Source organism: Phacochoerus africanus, chromosome 8, assembly GCF_016906955.1.
Source record: "Phacochoerus africanus isolate WHEZ1 chromosome 8, ROS_Pafr_v1, whole genome shotgun sequence".
In the NCBI taxonomy this organism is placed as follows: Eukaryota; Metazoa; Chordata; class Mammalia; order Artiodactyla; family Suidae; genus Phacochoerus; species Phacochoerus africanus.
The window spans coordinates 70637641-70663539 of NC_062551.1; the positions used below are offsets into that span (position 1 = coordinate 70637641).

Genomic DNA, 25899 nt, shown 5'->3' on the forward strand with positions numbered 1-25899 from the left:
CATCAGCATGGCCTGGGGAGGGGAAGGAGAGGGGACAGGACAATGGCTGGCAGAGGACCAAGGGCGTGAGGCCACCTGCCTCCTGGCTGTGAACACAGGCCCCTCCTCCAGCGCCACTGCAGGGACAGCAAGGAGCCCGGGCAGGCCTGCCTGGGGTCCTGCCTGCACTTGGAGCTGCAGGGCTGTGGGGTGACCAAGCACCAGCAGGTGGGGTGAAGGCCTTGGGGTGTCTTCAGCCCCTTGACTCTGCCCTGAGCCAGCTCCAGAGACACAGGCCCCTGACTCTCCCGTCCATGTCCACTCACAGCGAGGACACAAAGGGTGGGGTAGGAAGGGAGAGGGGAAGCTCAGGCACAAATCCCAGAGGGAGATGAAGAGGGAGGCAGGCCTGTGCCTTTAAAAGAATTTTCATTTAAAGGCTCTTCTCTCTTCCACCATTTCAGTGATCTATATGCAAATATGCTAATGCATGCAAATTAAGACACCACTTTTAGTCCCAATTTAATAGAAAGCATTAAAATACCATTTTTTTTTCCAAAAAACTCCATATGCATGAAGGAAGGATTTTTTTTTTTTTTTTTTTTTACTTTTCGCTAAAGTCACATTCCGGCAGCAATTTTATGCTGTCAAAATGCTCTAAACAAGGGGAGATTTGACTGGCTTCTCTGAGAGCCAGTCATAGGAAGCTTGGGTTCTGCTTCTTATTGAGTTTTTCTTTCTTTTTTTTTAATGGGGGGGGGGGCGGTGGGAGAAAAGAAAAACAGAAAGAAGCAACACAAAACAGGACCCCCAAGAGTCTTTTGAAGGGCACTTCTATTTTCAGGCCAGGGACCAATGCGTTCCGTGCAAGGTGTCCTGTTAAACCCAAGCCCCTCAAGATGCGTGCAGGCGATCTGGCTGCGGGTGCCGTGGTCACTCCTGCTCTCCGGAGCGGGTGCAGATAAAGCCTGCGGTGCCACTCTGTGGGTGCCACTTGGCAGGAACATCCTCCCAGGGGCCCCGACCACTTGGGAGGACTCTGCCCCAGGAGGGCAGGAGGGTGCCGGGTGGGGGTGGGGTGGGGGCTTGACTGGCGTGGCCTCCACGAAGCAGCCCCAGCTGCACCTTGAGGGCTATTTCCACCCCAATCGCTGCTCTATAATTAACCTCAGTGCTCCCACTTGGGCTAAGAGACCCTCCGCAGAGAGCCCCCCACCCCCGCGGGGCCCATCTCCCCTTCTCCCAGCCTTCTTGGCCACTTCGTCCTCCCACAGAATCTTCAGGAGCCTTGATTCAAATCTTGGCCCAACGACCGCCCCTGCCCCTGAACCACACTGCCCCCCACTTCCTCAGGGCCCTCTCTTTGGGGTTCCGGTCCCCGATGAGACCTCCACACTCCAGCTGTGCCTTCTGCTAACGCCCTCACTGTTCCCAGCTGAGCCAGCAGGGCCTGACCTCTGGGAAGCTGCGAGGTGCTCTGATCCCAGCCAGGCCCCTCCCGAAAGGGTGACAGCCTCTCACGGGGAGAAAGGAGCAAAAGCAACCCTGCCACGTGGGTGTCGCCTTCGTGGGCAGGGCTCAGCCCGGGGTCACGGCGAGTCCCCAATTTACAGTCAGGGTGCACGCCGACCACCACCAACGTAGGTGGACGGGCCTAGGAGCTTGTCACCTGCTGGTTCACTTACTCTTCTCGGCGACCCTAGAGATGAGAATTACCAACACCACGTTACAAAGACGGAGAAGCGAGGCCCAGAGGTGAGGCCACTTGCCCCACTTCTCACAGAAACCATCGCCCGCCGAGGGGCAGACTGAGTGAGGCCTGTGTCTCGTCCACACTCCCAGGACTGGCTGGAGGTCAAGGGGCTGTGCGTCCCGCCCCAGCTCAGCCTGGTCCCAGTGCAGAACCCCAGCTGCCCCTCTTGGGGCCTCAGCTCCCCATCCGTAGAATGGGAGAGGGAGGGCACGGCCATCTATGGCTCCTTCTGGCTCCATCTGTTCACAACAGATGGGAGAGAAATCAGGGTGGGGGTCTCCCCAAGCTGGGCAGGGAGGCAGACTAGCTCCCCAGGGCCGCCCCACACTGTGCTGGAGGCCCTGACGGCAACGGCCAGGAGGTCAGGAAAGGGGGGGCGCCGAGGAAGAGAAGCTGAAAATTGGGGGTAGCAGGTGCCTAATGAAATCAGAAAAGTACTTAGGTTGGGCTTTAAGGAATGAGGGCAGAAGCTCCATTCCAGGGAACTGTTCATAGGAACAAAAAAAGAGCAAAGAAAAGAGAGAAGACCCGCGGGGGCTGGTCCCAAGGCTGGGTGTGGATGGAGGGTGCGCACGAGGCATGCAGGCGCCCGGGGGACCGGAGGGGGCTTCGCGGCGCCCACATTGCTCCAGCAAGAATGCCAGGCGGGAGCAGAGAGCAGAGCTGGGCTGGCATGACGGGGCCCGTCTAGCAGAGCCCACGGTGGAAAAAAGAGATTTAGATATTTATGGGAAATACACTTGTTGGTGCCAACCGCCTGGTTTTATTGTCAGGGAAAAAACAAACGCAACCACCGAAACTCGTCCTCAACTGAGAATCCACATGGAGGCAAATGATCTCCCCATCAAACCAGTTTTATTGGATATAAATATCTAATTATTCGTACCAGGCCTTGGAATGCCAGACATTTTGCAGCTTTTATAACATGTGTGGGAGTCTTTATAAACGACATATACATACATACACACACATATATAGTTATATATTAACAAACCTGATTTGAATTTCCTCTGAATTATTTTTTGCTTCATGGGTCGTTTTTTTGGCTTTTTTTTTTTTTTAAACAAACCCAGAAAAGAAAAGAAAAAAAAAAAAAGCTGGATTATCTTCCATGTTGCTCACGCCCCTCTTTCTGCAGGGGCATTTTATGAGACCCGACCCAGAAAGTTCCGGGGAAAGGGACCCCTGTACCACTTTTCATGTCCCCCTGCCCGCCCCCCGACCCCCGCGGCCACGCAGCAGTTTGGAAGCACACACGTGCTCACAGCACTTTACAACCATAGCACCCACGGCTCCAAGTCAAGGCCTCACACGTGACCCAAACCTGAGGTCCCGAGCAGGCCCACAGAAGTGCCGACGTTCTGAGCAGGAAGCACACGACGGCAAGCCCTGTGCCAGTCTTCCACACACATGCGTGACGACAAAGAGCTGGGCAGAGGGGGCCGGAAGGGGCGGGGGGAGTCGTCTTACGGGGAATAATGTGGATCAGCCTGTCATCTGGAGACGCATCTTCATCTAGAATTAATGCACTAAAGTTCTTTTGTTTTGCCTCTAAATGGTTTTAAAGAGACAGTGGACTCGCCGCCCGGACACGGAGGCTTGGTGTGCAGCTGGTCCCGCCTCTGGGACGGGACAGGCTGGCGATGTGAGCGGGGTAGGGGGGGGTCCCATCTCGGCCCCTGCCCCAACCTCCTGCCATGGTGCTTTCTCCCCCACCTTGTCTCGGTGGAAAGAAGGTTAAAAGGCTCTGGCTTTCACGGCTCCGGACCCAAAGGCCACGTTAGACAGAGTGAAGAAGGTGAAAGCCCTTGGCTGGGCAGGACGAGGGGGTGGGGGTGGGTGAGGGCTCCTCTGAGCTAGGTGCCAGCCCCCAGAGGCAGGGCTAAGGCAGTGCAGTGAGGACTGCAGAGGCCGGTGTTCCCCAAGCAGGAGCCTTCCCCAAGCAGGAGCCCCTGGGCTGCTGTGGCTGAGGACAGAGGGGTGGGGGCCGGGGGTAGGAGTTTGGACAGGAGCCAGAAAACCCAGGGGGACCCTGGGGGAAATCAAGGTCAGGGGAAGCTGTCCCTTTGACGCCAAGGGCGAAAGGAACCATTCTAGTTAAAGTGGCATTTGGGGAGACTCTTGCCAGGGGCAGGCCGCCCACACGGACACTTGAAGGATGCCAACCGCATCGCTGAACACCCCACACTCAGACCTATGGATGCAAGGGAGAGAAGGAGCTCCAGATTAGGAGGGCCCTGGGCCTCTGCCGAGAACCTTCTCCGAAGGCCCACACCTCCTCTGCTCAGAGACCCGCACTCAGGGGGATGGGCTGGGGGCCGGGGGAGCCGAGAACAAACAGCAGCAACAGGAACAGAGTTGAGCCATTTCAATTATTCATATGCCAGATGGATTCTTTTCCTGCCTTTTTCTTCCCTATAAAAATAAGGAGGGAGGGAGTAGGTCTTACGACAATCTCCAAAATGGGGGGAGGAAAGGGAAAGGGGAGAAGAACTAGAAATCAGCCCCCCCATTCAAACCCACCTCCTGCCCTGGAGCCTCCCCCCGCCCCCCATCTCCACGGGAGGGCGGGAGGGACAGAATATGCCCTCTGTCGGGCAGGGACCAGAGGTGTCATTTAGTTTCTCTACGAGCAGAGAGCAAGAAGCAAGGAAAATTGTTGAAGGGAGGGAGGGAGAGAGAGAGGCAAGCACGGAGCACAGGGTGGGGGGGGGGGCGGCAGGCAGAAGAGGGTTCCGACCTTCTGTGAAGGATATAAAAAATCCAGCCGCCTCAGGGGACACCCAACTATCTAGCATATTGCTGTTAAAATGTCTGCAAAATTTAATACACTTGGCATGCCATCTAATCAGTCCTTGGAAACTCGGGCACTCTCTCCTATGATCAAACCGCCTCAGAACTTCCGCCTATGGGATTCCCACCCCCATCCTGTCCCCTCAATTTAGATAGAGTTGTCATTCCCCCCCCCCCCCGCCCCGCCCCATAAAAACAGCTGCTGTGGCTTTTAGGACCCATTTCATCCTGAAGTTCACCCAAGGTCCAGAATCAGGAAGGTTTCATGAGAAGCAGGTGGAAAGGGGGGGCGGGGTGCTATCACTGGGACTTTGGTACCCAGGAGAGACAAAGGGTGCTGGGAAGGCATGTGCTGACAAGGTACGTGGTCCCAAGCTGGGCAGCAGAGGCTGCTCCTTCCAGGGCAGCCAGCGAGAGCCTGATAGCTCTCACTTAAATAGCTGCTCGGCACACAGAGGGCTCTGTCCTCACCAGAACGCAGGCAGACACCAGTATACACCTGCCCAACAATGCACTCCATCAATCCAGCCAGGATTGGGAAAATTCTGTGAACCCCGCAAGATTCCGTGGCCACACCAAGGCTCCGACTACCAGCTAGGAAGTTTCCAGATTTGCCCCAAGGATGCCTGACCTTCTACCCCAAAGGCAGCAATCAGGGCCCTGCCTGACCGGGATACCTTGGCAGGTCACCACCTGGTTCAGCTTGGCAAAGAGACCTTGTACGGCTCCTGAATGGGGCTGTGAGGATCGGTCCCCCCAAATCTTCATCCTCTGCCCCAGAAGGGAGTTCTCGCCCAACCCTCTTTGTCCTCTCTTTGACTGATGCACCTTAAATAGGCCTGGGGGACCCTAGGAGGCTCAAGGGATCTTGGAAGACCCATGCCGTGCCAAGCTAAGTGCTTGCTCATAAGGTAGGGCAGGGTAGGAGGCTGAGCAGAACAGGCCAGAATGGGGACAAGCCAGAGGGCTCCATCTGCAGCGGAATGACGCGGTGGCCGGGGACACAGAGCCCAGCTGGCCCTGATTTAACCCCTCACCATGCAGGTGAGCGCAGAGGCAAACAGGTGAAGGCGATTCCAGGGGGCGTGGGCAGGTCCAGCCTTCTGGGCGGGCAAGGGCCCCACAGCCAGAAGGACATGTGCCCAGGTCAACGTCCTGCAGCTGCCCTCGTAAAATTCTTAATAATTTGAGATTTAGGGGGCCCTGCATTTTCATTTTGCACCGGGCCCCACAAATTATGAAGCAGGTCCTGGGTGTGGGTTTCGGAGGATCAGAGGACCCGGGTTTGATTTCCAAGGTTGTCCCCTACAAGCCAAGTGACATCAGAAAAGCCACTAATTATCTCTGGCTACAGGGAGCCTCATCTTTAAAGTGGGGTGATCACACGGCTCTCAGGGTGGCCAGGCCGACCGGGAGGGGTAAAGCGGGGAGAGCTGGGGGAACACGATTAACTAACTGTCCTACTGAAATAGGCGCTGCGCCGCAGGCAGGAGAGAGCAAGGCCTGTTTCTGTTGGTGGCGGTGTCCCCAGTCCAGGGATGACCGACTCTGCTGTGGCAAGAGGTCTCCTTCCAGAGCAGCAGGGCAGGGAAGCCTCGGGCGGGCCCAGCCCAGCTGGCCCCATTCACAGGTGAAGACACTGGGATGACCTGCCTGTTGTCACCGAGTGGCCTCCAGGCCGGGTGACACTGAGGACATACTGTTCCTGCTGTCCAGGCTTGGCCTTGGCCTCAGGACACTTGAGATGGGGACAGTGAGAAGAGGGAGTAGGAGGCAGGATTTGGAAAAGGGAGAAAGGAAAGTCCTTTTTACACGTCTTCACACACACACACACACACACACACACACACACACACACACACACACCACGGCAAAATTAAAGCTGAGAACTTGGCTAGGAAGACAAATCCTACCCCTGTTCTATCGAAACTTATTTTAGGGCAGGAGGTAATTGCCAAGGACCCAAATAAAAAGCCAACCACAGGCTGTAAATGGCTCCAAGTCTTTAATTAGACCCCCAGAAAAAATAGTGGTGAAAAGAAAATGAATGTAGGCGAGGGTTCCTGGAGGAAGGAATATGCACGTGGCCCCCTCCCAGGTCCAGTGGCTTCAGAGGAAGGCTCCCCTTGCCTGTGGCGGGCACCAGCGTGCCCTGGACAGGCAGGCCGGAGCCAGGACAGCAGTGCATGCCCTGAGCCCTGGTCCTGGGTCCCTTCCCCTCTCCCGGCGGCGGTGGCGGCGGCGGTGGCGGTTGCAATGGGGACGGAGCGCGGGGCCAGGGGAAGGTGAGCTGGAGTCAGGGAGCAGGGAAAGGAGAAAGCTTTGGATCTGGGGTGGGCTTTGAGCCACGCAAAGACCTGCCCGTCAAGCCACAAGGCCCAGTCCCTTGGCCACTGCCCGGTCTGCCCGCAGGGCACGTCTCCTGCTCCCTGGGACTGTCCTCCAGCCTTGACCCCGGCGCCCTCCCCTCAGCCCTCATGGAGTTGGGTGGCTCTGAGATCCTGTGCGCAAAGCAGGCTTCTCCCCACAAGGACTCCGCCCCCCCCAACCAGGGGTGCGTTCTCAGAGATCCTAGGGGTGATAAGCGACAAGAGGCTGTGCCAGCCTACCAAGGCAAGAAAGCACAGAGACCCTTCACTCCAGGAGCCATCGGCCACTCCATGACCCCCTCCCAAGCCTGCGCCCGGCCTCTGGCCTTGGCCTAAGGGTGGGGCTGGGAAGAAGAGCCACGTTGGGGAAGGTGCGGGCCTGCAGAGGCTGGTTGTCCCTTAACAACCGGGTGGGCTGATCAAATCCCACGGTGGGGGAGCTGGCTAGGGGCCAAGACCAGCGGCACCCAGAAGCAACAGCCTCTGCTGATGTTACGACGACAACACGGCCAGGTCCCAGCGGCAGAAGGGAGGCGTTCTACCCAGACTCCAGGGAAGAGCCCAGGAGGATAGAACACGGCCCAGCCGGCGTGAAGGAGGGAGCAGAAGCTGCCTTCCCTGTCCCTGCCTCTGCAGGTGGCAGGATGGTGAGGCGTGCTCACGACCAAGGCCCAGTCCACTACGAGAGGGCACATTCGAGCAGAGGAGGGGAGACCCTGCCTCATCGCAGCTGGCATCGGGGCAGCCACGCTGCAGACACCCCTCCTGCTCCCCACGGCCGCCTGGAACCAGGGGTGTCACACTCATACTTGGTTCCCCTTCCGAGACAGGCTCGCGCGGAGAGTGGGGCACGCTGTGCTCCCCTCGCCCGGGCTCTCCTCTGCTCCTGCCCCGCCTGAGCCGAGCACTGGAACACGCGTTCCAGAAGCCCCCGGAGTGGCCCAGCCTCCCAGCCAGAAGGGGCAGGCCATGCCCTGCCACACACACTGTATTCTTTACCCGGTTTCTCTCCTGTTTCTCAAATAGAACTTTAGCGACAGAGATCAGGAGGGGGTCTGACAGCAATAAGGGTGGCAGCAGCCCCGCATGCAGCATCTCAGGGTCCCAGGCCCTGTCCCAGGCACTTGAGACAATATCCTTGCAAAGAAGGTGCTTTGTGCCCCTTTCACAGAGCCGGATACCGAGGCTAAGCATGGTGACGTGACCACCACACCTGTACAAGACGGCGGGCCTGATGGCAACTCAGGGTGGCCTGGTTCCAAAGTCTGTCTCGCTCCATCATCACTTTCTCTCTGTTAATTTTCCTGTCTGACCACTAGATCCAGGTAGGGGCAGGCCTGGCTGACCTTTCCCCCACTTTTGCTCCTGTCCCAGGTTCTTTGGTCCCTGGTGTAACCCATGCCAAGTGTAATGCAGGTGACACGCCTGACCCCATGCCCAGCCACCCATCACGCCATGCTGGGCTGGCCGGGGGCCTGCACGGCCCAGGACAAGCTCGAAGGCCTTCCCAGGAGGAGAAGCAGGTGTGACTCCAACCTCCCCAACAGCCCCAGCATCACCTCCCTGCTGGCTCCCCTCCCGATTGCTGTGCCCTGCGCGGTGGCCAGGCTTCCATCCACCAAGCTGAGAAGTGGAATTCCTCCTGGAAGAGGAGCCCTATGGTCACTGCTCCCCACCTTCCTCCCCAGCCTGGCACGGAGTTGGGAGGAGCAGTCCAGGCCCCTGGCAGAGGCAGCAGGCATCCTGCTAATTAATTAGCTCTCCATCTTCCCCAAGTGCTCCACCAGACGCAACCAGATGGTTCCGGCGACGCGCCCTCTGCTGCCACCCTCCCCTCGGAAACATTTTCACCTCGGCTCCCCCTCCCCCTCTCCCTTCCATGTTGCCAATTCCTGAGAGAGCCCCTGCCCCCACTTCTGCCAGGCTTGGGCCCAGGCAGCCCCTAATGGGCAGGGAAGACAAGGAGATCCCTGCGCATCTGGGACCACTCAGGTTTGCAGGACTGAGAGATCGAAGAGGGGCCTACGTGCAGACAGGCTCCAGTTTCTCCTCTTGCCTTCAGATAATTTGGCTAAGGAGCTGTGGTGGGTGTGAGGGGACCCAGGGCTGAGTCTGCCCCATTTCCTGGAAGTGTTTAGAGACAGCCCTACATCCAAGAAACTCCAAATAAACTTAAACTAACTTAAAACCCTCAACAAACACACTCTGGCTGATACAGCTCAAGAGGCATGACATAGAAGCTGCTCCAACCAGAAGCAGAAGTCCACTGAGGCCTCTGCAGGACCACAGACACCCCACTGGCCCCTCTGGGTCCTAGGTGCATGGCGGTGCCCTCTAAGCGGCCAGCCTGTGCAGGTCCACTCACCCAGGCAGAGGTATCGAGTCCCAGAGCTCGAAGGGCAGCAAGGCTGGAGGCCCCTCTGCTGCAGGCCCTCCTTTGGGGGAAGACTGCACGGGGACAGGGGCCCAGCACCATGGCAGCCTATGCCCCGGTGCCAGCAGCTGTGTGACGTGGGCTTTCGCTGGTGAACCTGCTTCGTGTTCCTGGGTATTGGTTTTCCCACTTATTCCCACTTAAAAAATGAGCCCAGAGTCTGGGACACTGGCCCCAGAGCATGAGGTGCATATCAAAGGAATGATTTCAGGGAGCCCAGGCCTTTGCATCTTCCCAGAGGCAGAAAAGTGCCAAATTCCTGAACTTGAGATGTCTCATTTTCTGTTATTAGCAGTAATCTTTTATTCCTACCACCTGCCCTTTGGTGCAAAACTCCTATAGATCCTAGCTCCCCCCTCGCCTCCCCAGAGCAGTTTTCTCAGGGCTACTTGAGATGCTGCCTCTGGGGCTTAAGTGCTCAGTTTTGTCCACCAAATAAAACATCACTCTCAAGCAAATAAATAAATACATAAAATTTTAAATAATGAGCCCCAGGAGCTCCCTGGTGGTGCAGTGGGTTAAGGACCTGCCATTGTCACTGCCGTAGTGGTATGGGCTCAATCCCTGGCTCTGGTACTTCCACATGCCTCAGGTACAGCCAAAAAAACCAATAAAAAAATGAGTCTGAGCTGAACGATCCCTGGGTTGCTGGGAGCTGGTGCGTGTGGTGTGCTTAGCAGGAGGGCTCCCAGGCTGTGCTCAGGTCATGTTTGCTGGGATCGTGGCTATCGGCGTTGTCATCATTTTCATAAGTGTCACCCTTTTGGCTTCCAAATAGTCTGTGAGCCTCCTTTCAGATAGAACTACAAAGTAATGGAAGGATCTGAGCTTACAGCCCAGAAAAGCCACATTTCCTGAATTTTTTATGCCCAGAATCAAAACTAGTGAGGACAGGGTAGTGAAGATTTGATCCGATGCCCCAAGGGATGTGGCCAGGTTTCGTGAGCCAGAGTGACCCAGAAGTGGCTGGCCTGGGACCCAAGAGGCACCGACTGCCAAGGTGCCAGAAGAACGCAGAGCCATGATTGGCTCCTTCGGGCCCATCGGGGGCGGGGGGGATGATCTTTGGGGGGAAGCACATAGATCCGGGGCAGCAAGGGTTAACGCAGGGCTGGGTGAGGCCAGGCAACACGGAGCACTCCCTGTTTATTAATAAGCTATTTATCACCAGCCTTGCTTTTAATGCCATTTGGGCTTAATGTCGTTAATGAAATATAAATACCCACGCTAACGATGTCGGTCAGAGGCAGCACGGGCAGCAGACGGCTCGCGAAACAGGGCCAAACCGCTGGGCACGCTGGGGAAGAGGCTGAGAGCTTGGGAAGCGGAAGAGGTTCCCCCCGGCTCGGCACCCTCAGCCCCCTTCTGCTCCCACCACAAGACTCCCCAGCTGGCTGTGCCGGGAAAAGCGGGGAGGAGGCAGCCCGGGCTGGGGAGAAGAGGCCTCCCCGCACAGGATGCTGTTAACTCCTAGAGAACAGAGCGGGAACGAGAGCTCCCACCTCGGGGGCAGTGCCCGCCTGGCATCGGGCCCCTTGGCTGCAGGAGGCTGGACTCCCACCAGCTGGCAGCAGGCCCCCTTGGCCGCCTGGAGTTCTCTGACCCCTGGGAATGGAGCCCGGGTGAGAGGGGTCACGAGAGGGAGCAGGGCGGACCCCATCACCGTTTCTAATAAAGACCAACCGTCCCCACCTCTAGAGTGACATCCCGGGCCATCTGGCCCCACTGGATGGCACACCCTCCCTGAGAAGCTAGCAAGGGGCTCCTCGGCAGCCTTCGGGGTAGGCTCAGGGAGGTGGTCGATGGGTATTTCTGGTCAGTGCCCAGGGGACTTGCAACATGAGGGGGCCCTGCCTGGCAAGCTGGCCTCGTGCCTGACCTGCGTGTCCGCCTCCCAGCCGGTGACGTTCCTGTGGTCGCCTGGGTGAGGTGACCACCTGCTGAGTCTGCTCTGAGCCCATCCGTCCGGCCTCTCGCTGGGCTTAGGGCAGACGCCCATAGCGGGGGACCACCTCAACCCAGGCGCCCCCAACAACTTCAGGCCTTACCCTCAGGGGCGGCCCCAGGCTCTTCCCAGACAGCAGCCTCACCTGCGGAAGCAGCCCCAGGACCCGCTCCCCGGCCCAGGGGCCCCGGTGCCTTTGGAGGAAACTTGGACTCCACTCATCCAAGGGCACCGGGGTCCAAACACAGGCTGGAGATTCCGGCACGGGGCCGACCTTTGCTCCATCCTCCTCTCCCAGTGCCCGGCAGTGGAGGTCACAGTGCCCCAGCCCCACCCTGCTTGCCAACTCCCCAAGCAGCCCCCCAAGGGTGCTGCCCCTGGCCCTGCGTGCTCAGGGCTGCCTGAGAAAATGCAAGTCAACCAGCAAAATTTGCATTTCAGATAAACAGCAAATACTTTTTTAGTCATTGTCCAAAAGACTGCATGCAACATACTTGTAAAAAAAATTATTTGCTGTTTATCCAAAATTCAAATCTCACTGTATTTTTATTTGCTAAATCTGGCAATGCTATCCCGCTCCTTAGTAACACCTGGCAGGTGGGCACGGTTGCTGGTGGGTGAGCAGGACTGCAAGGGGCAGCGAGGGACACCGAGGTCCCTGATGTCTTGGGACAAGGGTCTCCTTTCAAGAGGCTCTGTTCGCAACTGTCCCCTGCCTGCCCTCTCCCCTGAAGGGTCACTATCACACTGCCCAGCGCCACAGCTCCCCTGCGGGGGGTCCCCTCTCCCCGCACCCCCCAAAGTCACCTCCATGTCCCCAAGGAGTCCAGGGCTCATTTGCTGGGGCTTGGTGGAGCTCAGCTCAGCGGCTAATCCCTTGGGTGGCGCCTGTCAGATTATTAATTAGCTAAAGCGGATCGGTCCTGGAGCAACGTGCACTTGGACTTCAGATAAAGCAGGCCAGGGAAGCTGGGCGGGGGGCGGCTTAAAGTGACAAGACCCCGATTCGGAACTGCTCCCCGAGCTGGGGCAGGGGCTGGGCAGGGCGCCTGCTCCAAGGAGCGCCCCAGAGGGCGTGCACGCAGACCCACCTGGGGTCTGGGTGCAAAGGGGCCCGTGGGGAGAGGAGCCGGTGACGGCGGGTCTTGCTTTTTAATAAAGAGCTTGTGCCTAAGCAGATCATGCCACTCAGAACTCCTCAGAAAGCTTCTTATTTCACTGGGGGCAAAAGCCCGAGTTCTCGCACTGGCTCCAAGGTTTGCAGGACCTGGGCCCCCACCCCCCGCCCGACCCCCTTGACCTCTCGTGGCATCTCCCCAAGTGCAGCCACACCTGCTGTGGTCCAGTACGCCGGGGGGCTCCGACCGCTCGCCCGGAGCTCACGCTTGCTGTTCCCCAACAGCAACGCTCTTCTCCCAGATCTGAATTAGGGTGGCTCGTTCCCCCACTTCCTTCTGTCCTTACCCAAACGTCACCATCTCAATGACACAGTCCCCAGACGCCACACCTAAAAGGACAAGACATCCACCCACCTCCCCCGCCACACGTGCTTCCTTGTTCTCTTCTCCAAACTTGCTTCAGTTTTCTCCTGGACACACGTCGCCATCCAACATCTACTTTATTTATCTACTTATTGATGGATTTATTGAAATTTTAGAGCCGTACCCACAGCATATGGAGGTTCCCGGGCTAGGGGTCAAATTGGAGCTGCAGCTGTTGGCCTACACCACAGCCACAGCCACATCAGATCCGAGCTGTGTCTGCAACCTACACTGCAGCTGATGGCAACAAGGGATCCTTAACCCATTGAGCGAGGCCAGGGATCAAACCCACATCCTCATGGATCCTAGTTAGGTTCGTTACCACTGAGCCACAGCGGGAACTCCCTCTACTTTATGTCTTGATTTCACTTATCATCTGCCTCCCTCCACTAAGATGCGAATTTCACAAGGACAGGAATTCTTGCCTTGTTTGTATGTTCGCTGCCGCAGTTTGTAGGGTTATCGAGCATCGGTCATGTGTGATGAATGAATGAAAATGAAAAAATGAATGATCAGAGGTTAGAGGTCAGGATCTGGACCACCACCTCTTCTGTCTCTGAGTCTCGGGTGGCTGAGCCCTAGCCACCCTGGTGGGCACCCCAGACCCCCATCTCCCCCCCACAACCCTATTCAGTCCCACCCTTCCTCAGGTCTGCATCACACTGGGTGTCACTTGTACCCGGTCCTAGCATTTTCCCTAAGATGCATTTCCAGATTCTGGGACTCGCAAGGGGTGTCCTAGGGGACCCGTCCCCATGCCGCCCCGACCCTCGGCTACCAGCTGGAATTGTTACTCTCTCTGCTGGAGGAACAGCGAGGGGTGGGACGACGGGAGGAGTGGGGACACCAGGACTCCCAGCTGCTGCCCGGGCCCAGCTCCGCTGCCAGCAAACTCCTGGGCTTGGATTGTTTTGACTTGAGTCGGTGAAGCTGAAATACTGAGTCACAACGGCCCTAAACTTCATTACCAGCTCTCAACACAGATTACTAAGGGAAAAAAGTGGCTTTTAATTGCTTTTCCCGATTAGCATTTCTGGAGAAGAAACTAGTAATTAATTACACCTTCTCTCCTCTCAACCGTCCTGGCCACAGGGGTCCCAACCCCAGGCTACCATAAGAAAGCTCAAGGTCAGAAAAGGCTCCTGCTCCCGAAGGGCCAAGACACCAAGCCCAAATGGGTGGTGAGCAGAAGGCGGGAACATCCTGGGAACTGATTTGATGGAGAACATGAAGCTGATGGGGGGGGGGGCATCCAGGTGGGCGGACATCCAAGTGTCCCCACGCGGCTGCCTTAGTATGGTGTCCTCTGGGAGGAAGGACTTTTACCTGGACCAAGTGGATTCAAGCATCAAGAGGCCAGGGAAGCTGGGAGAAGACAGAACCCCAGGGGGAGCCTAAAGATCTGGAAGGGAAAGCAATGCATTCACGGCCACCACGACTCCCTTCCGCCAGCGTGTTCTCCCTGCGGAGGCTCCAAGGTCACAGGATGAAGGCAGGACAAAAGTGTTCCTCCTCTCGTCCCTAAGACCTTAACCCTGCCAAAGCCATGGGCTACCACATCCTCTAGTGCGACCGCATCAGCCTGGGGAGCTCCAGGGAGGGCAGGTGCTGCCAGCCCTTCCCAAGCCCAATCCCCCTTGGGTCTGGGCCTGGCAGAACCCAGGGGCTTAGGACCCTGCTAGGAAGGGGGTGGCACAGGGGAGAACGGGGGAAGGAGGCCCAAGGCAGGGACGTCAGCGACATCAGACAGAATCCTCACGCAGATTAGAAGTCAGAAGGATCCATAACTCTCCCCAAACCATCTCTCCATCACGTCTCTGCTCAGCCCAAAGGGCCTGCGACCTTGGAGTTCACTCATCCATAGCATTGCCTGGGGGTGGGGGACAGCAGAGGATGGGGCCCCTGCACCCCTCAGCCAGCACCTCCCTCTCCTAATCCTGCAACCGTGTCCCCACCCAGCCATGTGTGCAGGAGCGGCCAGCCCCACATCAGATCAAAGCCCTGGAGGACAGAGTTAGAACTGTCCAGTCCAGTTACGACTGAAGGCCATGGATCTAGTGCAGGCCGTGGAGGCAGAAGGCAGAGGAGCCTCCCACACATGCGCAGACACACAGGCCTGCCCACCAGACACCCCCGCCCCCGCCGGCTCAGCCCAGGGTTTTGATGCCGGCAGACACACCCAGGAAGACGGACTGACACCCCCTCGGAGCCAGAGGCACCAGCTGCACGCCTGGGACATCCCTCATCACCCCCCGCAAGATGTCGTCGCCAGCCTGCCCTTCTGCTCCCTCCTGTCACTCCCCCTGGAGGTCAGGCCTCCAGAGCTTTCCGAGGGCTGAGCCGGCCCATATGGCTGGGAATATGTTGCCAGCATGGGCAAGTACTCACTGAGGCCCCTGCAGCCAGCTGTGACAGTGTCACGCTCGCTCCAGCCTGGCCCCTGGTTGCTGTCTGGGCTGTGCCGTGCCCACCCAGGGGGGTCGGGATGGCTTGGCTGTTACAGCACCGCTGCTGGAGCTGCCTGCCCCGTCCCAAGCAGATGATACCGGGACCCTGGAAAAAGGGACAATGGCCTAGGTCAAGTCTGGTGAGGTACCTATGGCAATTCACGCTGTGGACTGTGGAAAGATGGTGGGATCCCTGTCAGTGAGCTGGGGCTGGCAGGTAAGCTGCCTCATGGAAATGAGGGTATCTTTTTTTTTCCTTCTGCTTTTTAGGGCTGCACCTGTGGCATATGGAGGTTCCCAGGCTAGGGGTCGAATCAGCTACAGCTGCCGGCCTACACCACGCCACAGCTACGCAGGACCCGAGCCACGTCTGCAACCTACACCACAGCTCAAGGCAACACCGGATCCTTAACCCACTGAGCAAGGCCAGGAATCAAACCCACAAGCTCATGGTTCCTAGTTGGATTCGTTTCCACTGCACCATGACAGGAACTCCAGAAATGAGGGTGTCTTAAACCCCATTTTTCAGCCCTCAAAGCCCATCAACTGAGGTTCTGTGCACACGGGGGAAGCTGTACAGAAGCTCAACCCTTGAGAACAGAGATCACATTTAAAGCCACACCGAGAGGAACCTTATGAGCTTCTAGGCCCAATCTCAGACCCGGCACAGAACCAGTGCAGCAAAGACACAAAACAGGCTTTGGTGCAGACTCTTAGGTCCAAAAAGACCATGAGCTGGGAAGTCCCTGCTGAAATCGGTGCCTGATACAAGCAGATCTCGGGCCTTCACCACACGGTGTGGCTGAGAGGCACCTAATGCACTCCAGCAAACTGTCTTACTAACCCACACAGTGCCCAGGATGATGTTTCTTCCCTAATCTATAAGATGTTAACCTCTGAAAGCCATGGGTTGTCCTTGGCACTGTCAGGAAGGGGCATGAGACAGGGTAGATGCAGGGCCACATATCAGCGGGCCTGGAACACAGAAGTCACCCTGGGGTCTTGTCTCTGCAAGTCCAGCTCACTCTCCCTTTAAACACACAGACTCTGCCCCCTTTCCTCCATTTCCCTCTTCTGTCTCAGCCACAGCCTCTCACTCTAGCGGCTGCAGCAGCCTCCCCTCTAGCCTCCTGGTTTCTGCCCTTGCCTCTCCCGATCCATCCTCCCCATGACAGCCCCAGCCATCTATTTAAAACAAAAATCTGATCACTTCATCTCCCTGCTTAAAACCCTCCAGCAGCTTCCTGTCACCCAAAGAAGAAAGCTCAACTCCCTAGGCACACCAAGCCCTACAGACCCTGGCCCTCTCATCCACTTTCCAGCACTGGGGCCTCTCTCTGTCCACCAAACACAATGAGATTCTCAAGCTCAGCTCCTCTAGGCCAGTTTTCTCTTGCTGAAATAGTCCACTGCTCTTCAGATGGCTGTCCGCTTCCTGCCCCTGCATCTCAGTTGTCACCTCCTCAAAGGAGCCTCCTCTGACTGCACAGTCACTTCCCACCGCCTCATCCTATTTCCATTCCACACTAATGGTTTATCCCTATTGTTTTTCATGTGTTTGTTTATTGTCCGCTTACCCAACCAGAACTCCACGAGAACCAGGCTGTCTTGTCACCCTAACCCTAGTGATTGGAAGATACCAGGCCTATCAGAACTGTTGAATAAACATAACCAGATCTTCTGCAGTGTAGCCAGAAATAGGGAGCATCTGAGCCAGACAGGATCAGGCCTGCAGACCAGGCCAAAGCCCACACTTGCCCCCAAGCCCACACTCTGGTGTGGCGAGGCAGAACACCTCTGAGACCACAGGTCGCCCCTGCCACAGAGGACCCCAGTCTATGGCTAAAGGTGGTACCTGGAAAGGGCAGGGTGGGCGAGGAGGGGCTTGGCCATGACATTCCCACTCAGAGCTCTCCAAGTTCCCTAGCTTCATTATCAAGCCCGAGACGGCCAATGCCAGGATGTGGGAGCCCCAGAGGACTCGTAGGGCCCGTACCCTAAGCCGGGTGCAAATCTCAGCTGGCACGGCCCCTGGGAGTCAACAGTGAGTGGAAACTTCAGAAAGGGAAAAACTAATGGGCGTGTTTTGCCGAGGGAATGAAAAAAACAAAAGACCTGCCACTGAGAACAGAACCAGCCAACATTTCCCCCCTCGAAAGGGGCTCCCCAGGCACTCTGGCAACCTGCTCACACACGGGGTCCAGGATCCCAGGGAGACCATCCAGAGGCTTGAAGACACGTGGCCTTTCCACCCTAAGACCCGTGATCGTCAAGGACGCAGAGTTCGGCAAGAAGAGCCCACGAAGGAACAGAGATGTACAGGTGCTAGTGCTAACCCAGCCAGGTGGCTGCCCAGCCAACAGTCAGCACGGCCCCATCGCCATCAGGGACAACGGCGGCACATCTTCAATGTGGAGGGACCAATCCCTGGATGGTGATCGCATTCCGGGCACCAGGAAGAAGGGTCTGAGCCACGTGGTTGCTCCATCACCACAACCAAAGGCCACATTTATATCTGATTTGCAAATCTCTAGGTCTTACCCAGGGCTTCTGCTAGTTCCTGAGGTGGCATGGCCCCACATGGCCAGGACTGCAGCTTTGGAGACTACTCAGACCCAGTGGGCACTAAGTCACCCATCTCGGCAAGTGCTTCCTCTCTGCAAGTTCGAAGTCCAGAGCTGCAGCGCTTGGCCACTGAAGGGAGGGGCAGGACACACCTGCCCTTGGTGCCCATGGTGAAGGAGAACACAGGTGGGTGAGCTGGGGCTGCCAACTCTAGTCTGTTCCTCTCTCTCTCTCTCTCTCTCTCTCTCTCTCTCACACACACACACACACACACACACACACACACACGCGCGCGCACGCGCGGGAGGAGCAGCCCCCAGCCCTGCCCTTCCAGCCACGTTTCTAGGCCCTGAGCCTCAGCCCCATCGTCCACCAACGTTACCAACACCCAGTCCCACTGGGCTGGTTCCCTCTGGATCTTTAAGAGAAGACCGACTAATGATCAGAAAGGAATAAGCCATCTGCTGTGTCAACCCTCCACCTCAAGAACCGCCACATTTGACACCTGCAGGTAAACATCTGACAGTGCCCCATGGACTCCCATCCTTGGCATAGGTACCTGCCTTAAGCAAGGGGCTACTTCCAAGCCTGGGTCTTCTCTAAGGAGGGTCCTGCCTGGGCTGAAGGACCCCCAAGAGAGCCCCAAGAGTCACACAAGAACCCAGAGCAGAGCAGCAGCTGCCAGACACACAGACAGGCTGGACCTACCATTCCCAGATACAATACTGAGAAATGACCCGACACGTAGCTCCAGGGCACAGGCCTCCCCTGGAGTACCTGCACGGTGCTGGCACCATTCAGTGTCCTACAGGGGTCATGCTGGGAGGACTCTCCAAGGTCAGTCCTTCCACCCTCTTTATTTTATGAGGAGGGAAACAGAGGCCCAGAGGGGAGAAAGCGGCGAGCTGACAGCAGAGCCAAGGCCAGCATGCGGATGTCCAGTTCCCAGGCCCCAGCTCTTCTCTCGACCCTGCTTAGTCTCACTGTCACTTAGGGCTGCTAAGCTGTCACCACTGAGAAAGGGCTACACAGTCCTCCCACCCCCCAGAAGGACTCCTCGAACCGGCCACCCAAATTTCTCAGCGACATCTCAGGAATCAGGAGCAGCTACCTTTGCATCCCAAGAAGCCGGGATCCGAAGTCCATTCCAACACACACCACGGGAGCTGCAGGACCCCCTTCTTACAGGCGGGGTCGATGCCGTGACAGCAGCAAAGGCAGGTGGGGCGGAGAGGGTCTTTGCTTTCACTCAGTGAGGTCTGTCTGCCTACAAAAAAGAGAAGAAAAAACAGATTATTAGGCTACAACAGAGACCCACAAAGCTACTCAGAGAGGACAGTGGAAGAGGGTGAGGTTCGGATACCTTGCACAGCAACCAGCCAGTGAGGCAAGCGATTCTGGGGCCTTGCCTGGCAAGGCGGATGCATCGCTGCAGTGTGTGCCAGGCCTGACCCGACAACCATGCACCCTTTGCACAATTATTAGCCAATTGCGATGCAGGTGTTGCATCTAATCAAAGAATCAAACAGGAAGAAACAAAAAAGGGGCCAAGTGGGTGCCACCCCAGGTAACAACAGAGTGATCACCACCTCGACTCGGCACCTGGGGTGAAAGGTGAGCCCGATGTGAACCAAGCTGACGCTGGAAACCACATCAGACCCACGCAGCTGAACCAACTCCTGGCCTCCCCAACCTCCCGCTCCCCCCAGACTTTCCCTCGGCCAGCTCCCAGCTGCTCCCGTGACCCCCTGGTGGCCTTATGGGAGTCTCTAAAAACAGAATCAACAGGTGTCTCTGGAGCTACCAGGATGGTGCCTTTGGTGTCTGCTCTTTCCCCCTCCCCGGTCTAGTCCGATGCCCTTAACGTCTCATTATTAAAAAAAAAAAAAAAAAAAAGAGGGTGCACACCCACACCCCAAAAAGGGGCTGCTGAGATTCCTTTGTGATAGGTGTTGGGCCAAAAAAACGTGGCCAAAGAAAGTTGGTGCCCTGCTACCGGCAACCTTTGTGTCAATTTAAGCAAATATTGTGGTGTTTCCATGGTGATTCCTGTTTTGAATATCCACGACACTCACTTTTTAAAGGGCTTTTCCTGTTTGCGTTTCAACTTCAAACCTGTAAATATTTTCAGCCTTTTTAGAGAATTTAGCCCCTGTGCGTGCAAACACAAACACACCACCGCCAACCTCGGCACACAAGCTCCCAGACCTAGAGTGCCAGCCTGGGGGGGGAGGGGGCAGGAGCCCCGAGGGGGCTGTCCGTCTGCTCTCACACCCATCCTGCCTACAGGACTGGCATCAGGGAGGGTGGTGGCTCAAATACTGGTCCTTTCCATCCTCCTCTGCGGGAGGTGGTGGGGTGGGGGGTGGCCGCATCCACAGTGCCTGGCCCGTGTATTCCTGCAGCCTGTGAGTAGGCTCGACACTGACTCCACAGTGTGGCATGGTGTGGGCAGCTGCCTGGCAGGTTCTCCCAGTTGGCCCAGCCCTCAGATCCCCTGGGGCCTCCCTGGAGCGCACAAACCCCTCCTCTCCTGCCTCCCAAGGTTGGGCGATGAGTGGAAGGGGGGAGCTGGTGCTCTGAAGGCAAGAACCTCCAGCATCAGCGTCGCCCCTGCCTCCACTCTGGGCAATGCCACCGAGACCAGCTCCCCGGAGTCAGCAACGAGGAGGGTCAGGGACAGTGGTCCCAGCCTTGGCTCAGCCCCACTCCCACCCCACCCTTCAGCACTATACAGGGTTAACAGCGGGTTTCCTGGTTTCCATGGATTCCCGCCAGGCCCCTAATGTGAGTTTCGTGTGATTTGGGGGAAGTGGATTTCCTTTGTTTTCCAGTTTGGGAATATTTTTTTCTTTAAAAAAGAGGAAAAAACACTTTAATGGGAACTTCAGGGCCACTGGGAGACTCACTCCTCTGGGCTCTGACACTCCCCTGACTGTTGGTCCAGAATCCCCCAAAGCCGGGGCAGCCTGCCCACCCACCCAACACCTCTGGGCTGGAGGAAGGGGTGCCTTGGATGGCCTACAGCTACCCCCTCCCCAGAACCCGCTTCTGCCAGGGGGGGAGGGGCTCTATTCTGACACTCCATCACAACGACCCCTGCCCCACCTGAAAGCCAGCTGCTTACACGGGGGGCGGGGGGCGGGGGGGAAGTGGGGTGTGTGTGTGTGCTGACTCGCCCCACTTCAAGGCACACGTTTGCGCCCAGAAAAGGGCAAGAGAAACAGAGGGTGAGGCTCCTCCTGACTCCTGGCGAGGAGCTGGAAGGGCCAGAGTCTGACCACACATGCCGTGAACATGAATGACACCAGGGTCTTACGTCCTGGATCAGAAAGGGGTTCCGGGTACAGGAGAAGAGGGTGCCCCAGACCCTGGGGGTCGGGGAGCGGCCCTTGTCTGGCCTCCACCAGCTGAGGGAGGGGCCTTCCCAGGGCAGAAGGGCCTTGTTAGCTTTGGCAGCAAGAGCAGCTGAAGACGGGTTTGGCTGGGCCCCTCTCCCCCTCCTCCTCCATCCTCTCCATCCCCACCAGCTTCCAGCCCGGCCAGGGAGTGGCTCTGTTCCGGGACTGTCCCCAACCAAGTGGCCTGACCCATTTCCCAAACCAGGGCACAGGCCCTGGGGCCTGCCACGGACAGGGCCCTCCCACGGCACAGGCCCCGGGGCCAGGGCAGGGGCAGGAATCTGGTCCGTAGGTGCAGAGCCCAAAGGATGGTGCCCTCTGGCCAGCAGCTTCGGGGTGAGGGGTGAGAAGCCATGGGCAAGGACAGAAAGAACACTGGTCCGAGAACAAGAAGACACGGCTCTGAGGGATGGTTCTGCGGCTTAACTCACTGTGGGCCCCTGGACAAGCCGTGTCGTCTCCCCGGGGCCCCGTCTCTCACGGGTCCCGTGGAGATGATGCCTTCTTCCGTCCTACCTAGCAGACAAGTGCGGGAGCAATGTGGGGCGTGAAAAGCGTTAAGAATGCTCCAGAAACACTCCTGACCACCAGCACCCTCGTCCTCCAAGTCTCCCGGAGGTGACCTTCCAGAACGCCCTTCCAGGCCCCGCGGCCCCGCTGCGGCTCCTGCGGCCTGCACTGCGGCATTTAAATCCACCCGGGACCAAAGCCATTTGTTCGCAGCTCTGTCTCCACCACTGGATCTTTAACACCTTGGGGGCAGAGACCAGGTCTTAATTCTCTTTGCGTCGCCAGCGTTTAGCACAACAGCTGGCCCACGGTGGGCCGCCTAAGTGTGTGCGAACATGAACAAGTCCCCGATTTCATGTCAGAATCAGCGTCATCCTGCTCCTCCGACAGGAACCCGCATGGGCTGGTTCCCTGCTCCGTTCTGCTTCGCGCCCCTAAGCCCCGGCCCCCGTCCCCACGGCCCCATCACCACCATGAATTCATGACGTTCAGGTTCACGGAGACGCTGGGTCACCTAATGCTCCTCTAACTGATGCCGGTTGAGAACTGACTGAGCACCTTCTACGTGCCAGGGAACATGCCGGAAGTGAGGGGTCCACCATCTGCCCACAGGGGAGAGGTGAGAAGTCATGATATGAATTAATTGGAGGCTGTCTGTTCGCCAAGCACCACGCCGGATGCTCCATGTGGATGATCTCTTCGCATCCTGACAACACCAGCGAGGAAGGGTTATGATCCCTGCGGCTAGCTTAGCGAGGGCAGGCACAGAGATACCAAGAGACCTGCCTAAGGTCACACAGCTCACGGGTGCTGGAGCCAGGCCTGAACGCAGGCTGAGCGGCTCCAAGGCCCAACTGACATGAACGTTCCCCTTCGTCCCCACCGTGATCTCAGCACCCACCCACACCTAATGCTCCTTCCCCTCCTAAGCCTCGGTTCTTCAATCCCCCAGGGCCACCCGACAGCACTCAGAGATCAGGACCAGAGGAAAGGCAAAGGCCAGACTTAGGCGCTTCCTCCTGGGGGGGAAGGGAGGTGGGTGAGGCCTATGGTGACACACCTGGTGAGCAGGAGGAACCCCTGGATCTACCTGGTAAACGGGGTCCCAGCTGTGGGCACGACCTCCTGGAGAAGGAAGGGGCTGAGCCACCCAACGCTACCTACCTGTCCCCTGAAGGGAGGAGGACAAGACGGCTCCCTAGGAGAGGGCCACTCTAAGTCAGGAGGGCCTATGGGGACAGGACAACTTCTATTTCTTCTCTCTGGACAAAGGGTGCGCTGAGGGGCTTTACCCCCAGGCCGGGTAGGGGGTAACGGAGATTTCCATTGCCTCCCCCACATCGGGACCTCCCACTGCAGTGACATCTGCCTCAGAGACTCCAGATTGAGATGCAGGACCCCAGGAGCCCCTGCTTTTCACCGGGCGAATGTGTGAGAAGGCACTGGGAGGTGGCGGGAAACGATCTGCATCCGAGAGGATAAAGCAGTGGACGATCAGGCCGGGGCGGGGAGAGGACAGCGCCCTAACGAGCAGATTTCATAAACCACCTGGAGTGAAAACAAAAACACAGACGTGCCCATTGCCCAACTTCAGGGCTGTATGGAAAAGGAAAAAAAAAAAAAAAAAGACAATAAAAAAATCCACATCTTAATACAAAAAATCCTACACGATGTGTTGTGGCACGAAAGTGTTTTTCTCTGCATTTTTCATCCGTGACCTCACACAGCCTACCACGGGTACGCCCAGCGCAGCAGGTATTTGATGGCACACAAACAGGGCAAACACATACACCATTAACCCAAACAAGGGCAGCAAACATTCAGATTGGCCCAAGCCAGCATCTCCTGGCTTCAGGTGGCCCCTGGTAAGGGCCGGGTCGGCTCTGAGAAGGGGCCCCTTCGGATTCCTGAAGGAATCAGCAGGGCCGGAACACGGCTCACGTGGAAAGAGACGGCGGAGTTCCCAGTTCTCAGAACTCCAGGAACCGAGCTCCGGGCCAGCGGGTTGGGCGGCTTTCTGCACTCCCGGTGCTGGCCCGCCGGAGGGACAGGGGCCCGAGAGGGCACCCAGGCCCCAGAGGCCCCTCCTGCGTGTCACTCACCCCACAGTCACTATCTGTCTCCTTTTCACTCCACCCCACCCCCTTTTAATTGCTGGATGAGTTTATAGAGCTGTGTGCCAACAACAATCAACTCTGGGGAACAGAGTTATACAAAAAAGGGTGGGTCGCCAGAGGGAGACGGATATCCATGGAAACCACCACCTTTTCACAGTGGCCCAGGTGAAGCCGGGGTGTGTGTGTGTGTGTGTGTGTGTGTGTGTGTGTGCGCACACTCCACCCCAGGACAGGGCCCTGGAAAATGCTGAAAATGATCTGAGGGGGCCACACGCGGTGTGCGGGGTCAAGACGTGGGGTCAGCCTCGTGGAGACCACTGCGAGGGCAGGGCTGCTGAAACGTGTGTGTGCACACACACGAGCCACGTCACCAGATCACTGGGACAGCAGGCCCTCGTGGTTTAGCGTCTACACTTTGGAGCCAGACTGCTGGCTATGAGCTGCCATTTGCAAGCTGTGTGACCCTGGTGCAAATTACTTTAACCTCTGTGCCTCGGTCTCCCCATCCGTAACATGAAGATAATAGTACCTCCTAAGTATGGTTATAAGGAGTAAATAATGCATCATGTGCAGCATGCTGAGAAAAATAGCAGGCACACATGGCGTGCTCTAAGCACTTATTAATAAATAAAATCAATCGAAAGGGCTCAATGAAGAGAAGGGGAGAAAAGTCTCCAGCCTCTGCCCCAGAAGAGGAGGAAATTAATAACAGTTCATGTTTGGGACCTTAATACGTGAATATACATGTAATCATCACAAGAATCCACTGGCTCGCAAAGGAACGAAGACTCAGAGAGGGATGTGACCCACCCAGCATCACACACCAGGAAGTGATTCGAACCCAGGCCTGTCTGTCACCTATGCATCCTGGCAAGGAGAGGGAGAGGGAAGCAGGTGAGGAGGAAGCCAGGGAGGGAGGGATGAGCTTCCAGGAGGTTTTCTTTCCAAACTGGACTCAGATGCTCCATGAAACCCAGCTACTGCTCCCCCAAGCTTTTAAAGGAAAATGGAAATCTTCCAAGCCAGTGGGATGGAAGGAACAAGACGCAGGGAAAAGCTGAGATGGCCAACAGCCCCAGGGTCCACCTTCCCCAAGAGGTCTCATCCCAGTCCTGACCCCAGCAGGCAAAAGATGCTCTCCAGAGCCAGGTGGCCCCTGGAGGGAAAAGAGCAGAGTCGAGGGCCCACCTCCCATTAGGAAAGGCCCACCACCTGGGCAAGATCCTACTTGAGGTCAGAATCCTGTGAAGGACCCAAGTGTCAGCCTTCCAAGAACTCAGGCAGATGCTTGGAGGGGATGGCCCACAGGCGAAGGGAGCCCAGGCCTCCTCTGTCATAAGGCCAGGACCAGGGAGGCACAGGAGGCCTGGAGGCTGAGGGCTGGCGTCAGGGGTTGCCCGCCCCGAGTGCTCTGGTTCTCACTCTGCTCGGAGACGGAGGACACACGGGCTTGGTGGCTCAGCCCCTTTTGCCATCGACCACCCAAACTCATTCAGATATTTCCTCTCTCACTTGCTTTTTAAAAAAAATTTAATGTTCTCTATAATTCATCCATCCCAGAAGATAATCGATAGAGCCCGTAATGAAAATCTGAGCCATATTTTATGACCCGCCGCGAGCAGAAAGGGCCACATCAGCAGGTCCAGTCTCGGCTCTCCCGATCTGTCTTGCCCACTGCCCCGGGGGGTCACTTACCCAGATGGCCCTGCCCACAGCCCCCCACCCAGAGCCCTGCCCTTGGCCACTGAGGAGGGCGTGGACTGCCCAGCGGGAGAAGAGGCTCAGGCCACCGCCCTGGCATCACCCCGCCACCCCACCAGGCACTCCGCCAACCCCAGTCACAGGATGGCCACCCACCACTGCAGGGTCCTTCCGGAGCTGCTCCCTCCCCTCCCTGCCCCCCAGGACCCCCACCCTGGAATCTCACCATGGTCTTTAGTCAGGGCCCTTCTGGAAGCCTGAAGATTCTCACTAGGACCTGAAGGCCTGCTCAGGCCTCAGGGAACCAGGCTCCCACCACGGCATTCACTCCCCACCAAGAAAGG

General features: G+C 57.3%; 1 protein-coding gene across 2 annotated transcripts in view; it reads right to left on the reverse strand.

The window, feature by feature from the left end:
• Positions 1-25899, reverse strand: part of CASZ1 (castor zinc finger 1) — a 153056-nt gene that overhangs the window by 100674 nt on the left and 26483 nt on the right. For both annotated transcript variants that reach the window (XM_047791736.1, XM_047791737.1), the window contains exon 2: positions 18938-19093. The gene's annotated coding sequence lies outside the window, so the exon portion shown is untranslated. The remainder of the gene's footprint in view (positions 1-18937; positions 19094-25899) is intronic.